The 12081-nt window shown below is 36.4% G+C and overlaps 1 protein-coding gene and 1 pseudogene across 2 annotated transcripts in view; both read right to left on the reverse strand.

Annotated features, from left to right (window-relative positions):
* LOC101024933 (melanoma-associated antigen 4) overlaps positions 1 to 12081 on the reverse strand; it is a 463021-nt gene that overhangs the window by 291162 nt on the left and 159778 nt on the right. The window lies entirely within an intron of this gene.
* Positions 1482 to 3435, reverse strand: LOC100998741 (annotated as a pseudogene). Its single transcript, XR_004180743.1, has one exon. The product of XR_004180743.1 is annotated as a keratin, type II cytoskeletal 8 pseudogene (transcript).

Here is a 12081-nt window from a genome sequence, read left to right on the forward strand (position 1 = left end):
GGTGTGACTTTGTGATATAATTGCAGTTTTTTCCATATAAATGTGCATTTAATATAGCACTATTTATTTGAAAGACTACACTTTCACCTCTGAACTGCAATATCACCTTTATGAAAAAAATTGGGTGATAATATTTGCCTGAACTCTTTATTTTATTCCATTATATGTATAACCATTCCAGTTAGTATATCCTTGCACTAATACCACAGTTCTTATTTACAGGTCCTCCAGATGTGTTCTTTTTTTTTTTCAAGATTACCTCTTTTAGCTTTTTGCTTTTATACATGGATTTTAGAATCAGCTTGTCAGTTTCCACAAAAATCTCTGCTGTTATCTTGATTGAGACTTGAGGTGGATCAAAGATGTCCACAAAGTCTTTAACACTTCCCACAGAGGACTATGATAATGTCTTCTTGTTTTATTGATCCTTTTATAATTATGAAATAACTTTCTTTTTCTCTAGTATTGCTTCTTGATTTTCCTGATTACAGTTTCATTATCTATCTTTTTGGTTCATGACTTCTGTTTCAGTCCTTTTATGTTAAACTTTTGGCATATTAATATTTAAACTATATTTCTTGTAACTAGCATATATTTGGGTTTAAAAATCCATTCTGACCATCTTAATATTTTACTTGTAAATATTTGACTTATTTTTATTAATTACTGATATATAATTTGGTTTAGAATATATTTGCTGCTAAATCATCAAGGTTCTATTTGAATCACTTGTTTCATATTCCCTTTTACTTCCATTCTTGCCTTCTTTTAGTGTAGTCAATGTTTCTATTTAGAATGTTTTTTTTCCTATTAATTTGTCAGTTATATCTTCTTCCGCTATTTTAGTAGCTACCTTAGAAATTACAGCAGGAAGTTTTGACTTATTATAGTCAAGTACGAACTATTTGTACTATGTCTCTGATGCTACTAGAAACTGTAAACAGTACTTACCCCTTTTTTCACCCTCCTGCATTATTTTTGTCATGTATTTTCACTTCACATTTCATTTTGCACATAATTTAGACTGTACAAAATATTCTAATTACCGTTTTATGCAATCTAAATATATATTTACTTTTACCCATGTATTTATTCTCTCTGGTGTTCTTCATGCCCTTTTGCATTTTCATGTTTCCATCTAGCATAATTTTCCTTTTGACTGAAGAATTTTCTTTGTTTTTGTCTTGCTTTCTTTCAGTGTTGGTCTGCTGGTGAGGAATTCCTTTAATATTTGTTCATATGAAAGCCTCTTTATTCCACCCACATTGTTGAATAATATTTTCTTTGGGTGTAGAATTCTATGTTGGTAGTTCTGTGTGCTTATTTTTATTTTAGCACTTAAAAAATGTTATAACATTACCTTTTGACTGACATTGTTTCTTTTGGGAAATCTGCCTTCCATTTTCCAGTTGTTCTTGTAAATGTAGTGTCTTTTATTCCTCTGGTTGCTTTAAAGATTCTGTATCTTTTTTTTTTTTTTAGCAGAGCTAGCTGAGGTTTTATTTTGGACAAAAAAAAAGCAATTGAATTGTTTTGTAGCTGGAGGCATGGGTAAGGGGGGTCCTCAGGCAGTAAATTCCCCCACAGGTGGGCTGAGGGCTAGGGCTGAGCCTCAGGTGTGTCTTCTGTTCCCTGTGCTTCCCTGCACAGCGGCCTCCCTCCCGGGCTCTGGGCAAGTCGCAGGAGGGGCAGGCGGGGAGGGGTTGCCGCAGCTGTTCACTTGGGCAGCACGTCAGAGGACGCGGACACCAGCTTCCCATCATGGGTCTAGATCTTCTTCACAACCAGGGCCCTGGTGGAGCTGGTGCAGCTGAAGGAGCTGGAGCCCGCGTCAGAGCCAGAGGCCAGAGCCCAGGCCATAGCTGAGGCCGGGGCTTGTGAGGCCCCCCATAGGCCCAGCTCAGACCACCTGCAAAACCGCTGGTGGTCTTCATATGGATACTCATGTTCTGCATCTCAGACTCTAGCTGGCTCTCCTCGCCCTCCAGCAGCCTCCTGTAGGTGACATCTCAATGTCCAGGGCCAGCTTGACGTTCATCAGCTCCTGGTACTCACGCAACTGCCTTGCCATGTCCTGCTTGACTCGCTGCAGGGTGGCCTCCAGCTCGGAGGCATCCCTTGACGTTGGCATCCTTAATGGCCAGATCCCCACGTTGCTCTGCATCTGCGATGGCAACCTCCACAGGGCAGCCCTCTGGCCTTTGAGGCCCTCAGTCTCAGCCTGAAGCTGACTGATGTTCTGGTTCATCTCGGAGATCTCAGTCTTTGTGCGCCGCAGGTCATCCCCGGGCTTCCCAGCCAGGCTCTGCAGCTCCTCATACTTGACCTGGTACATGCTCTCAGCCTCAGCCAGGCTGCGGTTGGCGATCTCCTCGTACTGCGCCTTGACCTCAGCGATGATGCTTTCCATGTCCAGGGAGCAGCTGTTGTCCATGGACAGCACCACAGACGTATCCGAGATCTGGGAATGCAGCTCTTGGATCTCCTCTTCATACAGCTGCCTGAGGAAGTTGATCTTGTCAGTCAGCCCCTCCAGGCGAGACTCCCACTCTACCTTGTTCACGTAAGCTTCATCCACATCTTTCTTGATGAGGACAAATTCATTCGCCATCTCTGTATGCTTATTGATCTCATCCTCATTCTCGTTCTTGAAGTCCTCCACCAGCCCCTGAATGTTGCCAAGCTCCGTCTCCAGCTTCAGCTTCTCCTGCCCCAGAGTCTCCAGCTGCTGCCTAAGGTTGTTGATGTAGCTCTCGAACAGGTTGTCCATGTTGCTCCGAGCCATCTCCTGCTGCTGCAGGAGGCTCCACTTGGTCTCCAGCATCTTGTTCTGCTGCTGCAGGAACCATACCTTGTCGATGAAAGAGGCATACTTGCTGAGGGTCTTGATCTGCTCCTTCTCCTGGGTGTGCATGGCCTGGATGTTGTGCATCTTTTGTTAAATGTATTTCTATGCCATTTACTCTCTGATATTATTGTTATTAGTCTTGTTCTTTTAATTTCATTTTTCGCTCATTGTTTCTAATAACTAAAACACAATTGATTTTTGTATATTGACCTTCTATGCTATATTACTTATTAATATTGGTATTATATTGTAGATTTGTTTGAATTTTCATGTACAAATATAGTTGGCCCTGCATCTGTGGGTTCTGCCTCCATGGATTCAAGCAACTGCAGATCAAAAATATTTGAAAAACAAAAATGATGGTTGTGTCTGTACTGAGCACATGTAGATATTTTTTCTTGTCATTATTCCCTAAGCAATACAGTATAACAACTAGTTACATAGCATTCACATTGTATTAACTATTACAAATAAACTAGTGATAACTTAAAGTATATGGAAGGATGTGCATACGTTATATGCAAATAGTATACCGTTTTAGGTCAGGGACTTGACCATCTGTGGATTTTGGTATCTGTGATGGGTCCTGGAACCAACTGCCCATGGATATCGAGGATGACTGTATATATAAAATTATGAACTTAATGTACAATTATAAGTGTAATTATGGATTTTAAAAATTTTGTACTTTCTAAGTGTTTATTATTTGACCAATATAATCATTTTTTAGTTTTAAATATTTTTTCATATATTTATTTTTTTTACTTCCCCATTTGAAATCTCAAGTTGGCAAATAATTGTATTTATTTATGGGGTACAGTATGACATTTTGATATATGTAAAAATTGTAGAACTAGAAAATCAAGCAAATTAACATATTCATCACCTCACTTACTTATTTTTAATGAGGTGAGAATTTTAAAATCCACTTTTAGCAGTCAAAAAATATAGAATACATTATTATTAACTATGGCTATCATGTTATGCAATAGATCACTAAAACTTACTCTTCCTTTCTAACTAAAGCTTTGTATCCTTTGGCCAACATCTCCACTTTTCCTATTCCCCCTTCACTCTGTAGCCTCTGGCAACCACCATTCTACTCTCTGCTTCAATGAAGTTGACATTTTTAGATTTTACATATAAGTGAGATCAGGCAGTATTTGTCTTTATGTGGCCAGCTTATTTCACATAGTATTATGTCCTTCAGATTCATTCATGTTGTCATAAATCACAGAATTTTCTCATTTTTTTAAGGTTGAATAGTATTTCATTGTGTATTGTATGAAACTTTTTGTGAACTTATGCTTTCTTTTCTTTTGGACAAAAAACAATATTTCAATGAATTGTTGTCAGATAACATATGCGGTAGGATTTCAGTATTTTGACTAATCTTGAGAATTACTTTTTGGCCCAGTAATATTCTTTCATATTTGATATGCCATAATTCTAAAAAATAATGTATATCTTGTAGCTGTTAGTGTACTATTTTATAAATTCCAATAAGTTCAAATTTGCTGAGAGTGTTGCTCACTGTAGTGTTTCTGTTACTATTTTCTTTTGCTCAGTTATTCTATCATTTCCTGAGAAAGACATGCTAAAATTTGCACTTCAGCCTGCAGATTTTTTCTCTCTAATTTTGTCAAATTTTGCATTTTATATTTTGAAGCTCTGTTATTCATCACATTTGATTATTTTGTCGTTTTCATGAATTAAATATTTTATTATTATGAAATCTCTTTTCATATATCTAGCAATAAATAAGTATTAAGACTTTGTTTCGAAGTCTGCTCTCTTTGATATCCATATAGCAAATCTAGACTTTTAAAAATAGTCTTTATTTTTTAGAGCAGTTTTAGGTGCACAGTAATATTGAGCAGAAGGTACAGAGTTCCTATATACCCTCTGCCTCCTCACATGCAAAACTTTCTTTATTATCGACATCTGCCATCGGAGTGATACTTTCCTTTCAATTGGTAAACCTACTTTGACACATCACTATCACCTCAAGTCCATAATTTACATTTACTCTGTGTGGTTTTGTTTGTTTGTTTGCTTGTTTACAGGATCTGGCTCTGTTACCTAGGCTGGAGTACAGTGGCAAGATCTCGGCTCACTGCAGCATTTGCTTTCCAGGCTCAAGTGATCCTCCCAACTCAGCCTCCCAAGTAGCTGGGACTACAGGCACGGGCCACCATGCCCGGCTCATTTTTGTGGATACGGGGTTTTGCCATGTGTCTCAAACTGGTCTTGAACTCCTGGGCTCAAGCAATCCACCAGCTTCAGCCTCCCAAAGTGCTGTGAGCCACTGTACCCAGACAGGATTTACTCTTGATATTGCACATTCTATGAATTTGGACAAAAATGTGTAATGCTATGTATCCACCATTATAGTATTATACAGAGTAGTTTCACTGCTCTAAAATTCCTCTGTTCTTTGCCTGTAACTCCTCCCTCTCCCCAGTCTCTGTGTATTAGTTCATTTATTTTCCAACTTTACTGAGGTATAAATGACAAAAATTATGTATGTTTAAATTTCACAATGTGTGTTGTGGGGTGGGTGGACGGGGGAGGGATAGCATTAGGAGATATACCTAATGTAAATGACGAGTTGATGGGTGCAGCACACCAACATGGCACATGTATACATATGTAACAAACCTGCACGTTGTGCACATGTACCCTAGAACATAAAGTATAATTTTAAAAAAAAACTCACAAAAAGAAAGTAATTAAAATGAAAAAAAATTTCACAATGTGATGTTTTGATATAGGTATACATTGTGAAATGATTGCCACAATAAAGCTAATTAACATATCCATTAGCTCACATAGTTACAATTTTTTGAGGTGAAAATATTTAAAATCTACTCTCAGTTAATTTTGAGTACATATATAGTACTATTAACTACAGTCACCATGCCGTACATTAGATCCCCAGAACTTGTTCATCTTGCATAACTGAAACTTTGTACCCTTTGACCAATGTCTCCCCATTTCCCCTAACCCCTATCCTGCAACCACCATCCTTCTGCCTGGTTCTGTGAGTTTGACTTTTTAGATTCCACATGTAAGTGACATCATGCAGTATCTGGCTTTTCGTGCCTAGGTTATTTCATTTAACATAACGTCCTCCAGGTTCATACATGTTGTTGCAACCTAGAGGATTTTCTTTTTAAAAAACTGAATAGTGGCATTATATATGTATGTGTATATACGTATATACATATACAATATATACACGTATATGTGTATATAATATATAATCATATATAAATGGACACTATATATATGTATATCACATTTTCTTTATTCATCCATTGATGGACACTCAGTTTGCTTCCATATCTTGGCTATTGTTAATAATGCTCAAATGAACATAAGAATGAACACATCTCTTCCACATTCTGATTTCATTTCCTTTGGTTATATACCCAGAGGTGGGACTACTGGATCATATAGTAGTTCTATTTTTAGCTTTTTGGGAACTCCATACTGTATTCCACAATGAAACTGCCAATTTACATTCTCATCAACAGTGTACAAGGGTGCCCTTTTCTCCACACCTTCACTAGCTCTTATTTTTGTCATTTTGATAATTGCCATCCTAACAGGTGTGGTGATATCTTATAGTGGTTTTGATTTGCATTTCCCTGATAATTGGTAGTGTTGAACATACTTTATTACACCTATCAATTTGTACGTGTTTTTTTGAGAAATGTCCTTTGCCCATTTTTAATTATGTTATTTGTTTTCTTGCTATTGAGTTGTTTAAATTCCTAAAATATTTTAAATATTAACCTCATCTCAGAAATATGGTTTTAAAACATCTTCTATTCCATAATCTTTTTATTCTGCTGATAATTTCATTTGCTATGCAGAAGCTTTTTTATTTCATGTAACCTCATTTGTCTATTTTTGCTTTTGTGTTGTGTCCTTTTGAGGTAATATCCAAGAGAGTATTGCCTGGAACACTGTCAAGAAGATTTTTTCCTATGTTTTCTTCTAGGAATATTACAGTTTTGGGTCTTACATTTAAGTCTATATTCCATTTTGAGTTTATTTTTGCATATGGTGTGAGATAAGTGTCCAATTTTATGCTTCTGCAAGTGGATGTCCAGTTTTCCAAGCACCATTTATTGAAGAGAATATCCTTTCCCCATTGTGTGTTCTTGGCTGCTTTGTCAAAGATCACTTGACTGTAAATGTGTAGATTTGTTGCTGATCTCTTTATTCTGTTCCTTTGGTCTTTTGTCTACTTTTAGGCCAGTACCATTCTGTTTTGATTACTATAGCTTTGTGGTATATTTTGAAATGAGGTAGTGTGATGACTCCAGTTTTGTTCTTCTTCCTCAAGATTGCTTTGGCTATTCAGGGTCTTTTGTGCTTTTATATAGATTTTAGGATTTTTTTTTCTATTTCTCTAAAAAAAGGCATTGGAATTTTCATAGGAATTACATTGAATCTGTATATCACTTTGAATAGTATGGAAATTTTTAAAATATTAATTCTTCCAAATAATGAGCATGTGATATAGTTCCATTTATTTTGTCTTCTTTAATTTTTTCATCAATGTTTGATGATTTTCAGTGTCCAGATATTTCACCACCTTAAATTTACACCTAATTTTTTTTGCTATTGTAAATGGGATTATTTTCTTAATTTCTTTTTCAGAGAGTTTGTTGTTACTCTATAGAAATATTAACTGCTTTTGCCTGTTGAATTTGTTTCCTGCAACTTTACTGCATTGGCTTATTAGTTCTAAACACTGGACCTGGAGCCTGGGGCCATGGAGGTGGGTCTGGCACTGGAGTGTGCCTGGAGCCTAGGTTGTGGAGATCTTTCTGGAGACTGGGTACCTGTGGAATGACCTGGCAGTCGGAGGGCCTGGAGTCTGGGTTTGTAAGGGTTGACCTGGTGCCCAGGAACACTGGGGTGGTCCTGGTGCTGGGGTCTGCAGTGAAGTCATGTGCTCACTTCAGTCTCCTTCCCACATATTGAGAGTATATCCAGACTGCAATATACAGACATGGGGAAGGGGTGATGGAGTAATATAAAACTCTTCTTCCTACCCTCATCTATGCATCTTTTCTTATTTCTGTGCTCCACCCAGGTTCTGTAATCTATCATTTGGATTCCTTAGGATTTATAAAGATATTTTCATATATGTATTGTTATTCAAATTGATGTTCTGAGAGGGGATAAGTGCTGAAGGGTATTCTGCCATCTTGCTGACTTTACGCTTCCTCAGTGTTTTTATGCTTATTGCTGGCATAGTATTTTATTCAACCCTTTTACTTCCAACCTACCTGTCTTAAATATAAAGTGCAAATAGATAGCATATATTTTGGTCTTGCATTTTTTATTCCATATTGATAATTTATATCCTTTAGTTGGAGTATTTGACAGATTTACATTTAATATAATTATTGATATGGTTGGGTCATTTACTCAGATCTATCATTTAATATTCATTTTCTATTTGGATAATCAATTTCTTGTTTCCTTTTACTCTTTTCCTGTGTTAACTTGGGTTAATTAGATATTGTTTTAGAATTGCATTTTAATTTATCTATTGCTTCCAGCCATTTCACTTTGCATTATTTTTTAGTGACTGCTCCAGTGATTCTATCAGGTATCCTTAAATTTACTTCCTTCTTTTTGGTGGGTGAGAGGTAGGTAAGAACATTTAACATGAGATCTACCCACTAAACAAAATTTTTAAGTGCACAATACAGTATTGTTAACTATAGGCACTATGTTGTACAGCAGATCTCTTGAACTTATTTATCTTGCAGAACTGAAATTCATACCCAGTGAACAACAACTACCAATTTCCCCTTTTCCCCCAGGTCGTGGCAAACATCATTCTACTCTCTCCTTCTGATATGTACCCAAAGATGGGATTACTGGATCATATGGTAGTTTTATTTCTAATTTTTTGAGGAATTTCCATAGCATATTCCACAATAACTGTATCAATTTACATTTTCACCAAAAATGCTCAAGGGCACCCAACACTTTTTATCTTTTTTTGTTTTGATAATAGCCCTCCTAACAGATTTGATGTGATATCTCATTGTGGTTTTGATTGGCATTTCTCTGATGATTAGAGGTGTTGACCATTTTTATTTTATTTTATTTATTATACTTTAAATTCTGGAATACACGTGCAGAATGTGCAGGTTTGTCACATAGGTATGTACGTGCCATTGTGGTTTGCTGCACCCATCAACCCATCATCTACATTAGGTATTTCTCCTAATGGTATCTCTCCCCCAGCCCCCGACTTACCGACAGGCCCTGGTGCATGATGTTCCCCTCCCTGTGTCCATGTGTTCTCATTGTTCAACTCCCACTTATGAGTGAGAACATGCAGTGTTTGGTTTTCTGTTCCTGTGTTAGTTTGCTGAGAATGATGGTTTCCAGCTTCATCCATGTCCCTGCAAAGGACATGAACTCATCCCTTTTTAATGGCCACATAGTATTCCATGGTGTATATGTGCCACATTTTCTTTATCCAGTCTATCATTGATGGGCATTTGGGTTGGTACCAAGTCTTTGCTATTGTGAACAGTGCTGCAATAAACATACGTGTGCATATGTCTTTATAGTAGAACGATTATAATCCTTTGGGTATATACCCAGTAATGGGATTGCTGGGTCAAATGATATTTCTGGTTCTAGATCCTTGAGGAATCACCATTTTTAAATACACCTGTTATACATTTGTATGTCTTCTTTTGAGAAATGTCTATTCAGTTTTTTGCCCATTTTTAAATTGGGTCATTTTCTTGCTACTCAGTTGTTTGAGTTCCTTATATTAACCCTTTATCCAATGTATGGTTTGCAATGTATTTCCTATTTTCATTCTGTAAGTTGTCTCTTTACTTTGTTGATTGTTTTCCTTTCTGTGAAGAAACTTTTTAGTTTTATGTAGTCCCACCTATGTATTTTTGCTTCAGTTACCTATACTTTTGGTGGCATATCCAAGAAAACATTGTCAAGAACAAAGTCAAAAGTTTTTCCTCCATGTTTTCTTTTAGGAGTTTTGCCATTTCAGGTATTATGATTAAAACTTTAATCCAATTTGAGTTAATTTTTGTGTATGGTATAAGAGTCCAATTTTATTTTGTTGCATGTATCCACTTTGTCCAATGCCAGTTGTTAAAGGGACTATTTTTCCCCATTGTGTATTTTTGCCACTATTGTAAAAGATCACTTGACCATATATGTGTGAGTTTAGGTTAGGTGCTCTATTTTGTTCCATTGGTCTATATGCCTGCATTTATGCTAATACCATCTGTTTTAATTACTGCAGTTTTGTAATACAGCTTGAAATTATGAAGTGTGATGACTTTTGTTTTGTTCTTCTTGCTCATGATTATTTTGTCTACTTGGGGTCTTTATGGTGTCATGTAAATTTTAGAAGTGTTTTTCCTATTTCTGAAAAAAAATGAAATTTTCATGGGGATAGTATTGAATCTGTAGATTGCTTTGGTAGTATGAACATATTATCAATATTAATTATTCCAAATGATGAACTCAACATGTCTTTACATTTACATGTGTCATCTTTATTTTTTATCAATGTCTTATACTTTTCATCATAAAATCTTTCTCCTCCCTAGTTATATTTTTTCTCAGGTATTGAAGTTTTAGATGCTATTGTAAATGCAATTGTTTTATTAATTTTATTTTAGGATAATTTGTTAATGTATAGAAATGCAAGTAATTTTTATATATTGATTTTGTATCCTGCAACTTTACTGAATTCATGTATTATTTCCAACAGTTTTTTTTTTTTGGTCCTTAGGTTTTCTATATGTCATCTGCAAACAGAGATAATTTTACTTCTTACTTTCTGATTTGATGTATTTTAATTTTTTTTCTTGTCTAATTTTCCTGGCTAGGGGTTCTAGTCCTATGACGTGAGGAAGTGTGAAGAAGGGTAAACTTTGTGTTATTGCTCATCTTAAAGGAAAAACTTTCCGTTTTTCACCATTGAGTATGATGTTAGCTGTGGGCTTATGATATATGACCTTATTTATTTTGACGTGTATTCCCTGTATACCTAATTAGTCGAGAGAAACCATCATTCTCAGCAAACTAACACAGGAACAGAAAACCAATCACCACATGTTCTCACTCATAAATAGGAGTTTAACAATGAGAACACATGGACACAGGGAGGGGAACATCACACACCAGGGCCTGTCAGGGGGTGGGGGGCTAGGGGAGGGATAGCATTAGGAGAAATTCCTAATGTAGATGACGGGTTGATTGGTGCAGCAAACCACCATGGCACGTGTATACCTATGTAACAAATCTGAATGTTCTGCACATGTATCCCAGAATTTAAAGTATAATAATAATAAAAAGCTGTGTTGAATTTTGTCAAACTTTTTGCATCTATTGAAAAAATTATGTGATTTTTATCTTTTATTCTGTGAATATAGTGTATCACATTTAGTAATTTCCATATGTTGAACTAACTTTTTATCTCAAAAATAAATAATACTTGGTCATGCTGTATGATCCTTTTTAATTTTTTTTTTTAAAGTTCTGGGGTATATGCGCAGGATGTGCTAGTTTGTTACATAGGTAAACATATGCCATGGTGGTTTGCTGCACCTATCAACCCATCACCTAGGTATTAAGCCCAGCATGCATGAAATCTTTTCCCTAATGCTCTCCCCACCCCCACCCTCCTCCGATAGGCCCCAGTGTGTGTTGTTCCCCTTCCTGTGTCCATGTGTTCTCATTGTTCAAATCCCACTTATAAGTGAGAACATTCAGTGTTTGGTTTTCTGTTTCTGTGTTAGTTTGCTGAGGATAATGGCTTCCAGCATCATCCATGTCCCTGCAAAGGACATGATCTCATACCTTTTTATGGCTGCATAGTACTCCATGGTGTATATGTACCACATTTTCTTTATCCAGTCTATCATTGATGGGCATTTGGGGTGATTCCATGTCTTTGCTATTGTGAATAGTGCTGCAATGAACATACACGTGCATGTATGTTTATAATAGAATGATTTATATTCCTTTGGGTATATACCCAGTAATGGGATTGCTGGGTCAAATGGCATTTCTGCTTCCAGATCTTTGAGGAATCATCACACTGTCTCCCACAATGGTTGGGCTAATTTACATTCCCACTAACAGTGTAAACGTGTTCCTATTTCTCCGTAATCTTACCAGCACCTGTTGTTTCTTGACTTTTTAAC

The sequence above is a fragment of the Papio anubis genome, chromosome X, assembly GCF_008728515.1.
Source record: "Papio anubis isolate 15944 chromosome X, Panubis1.0, whole genome shotgun sequence".
NCBI lineage: Eukaryota > Metazoa > Chordata > Mammalia > Primates > Cercopithecidae > Papio > Papio anubis.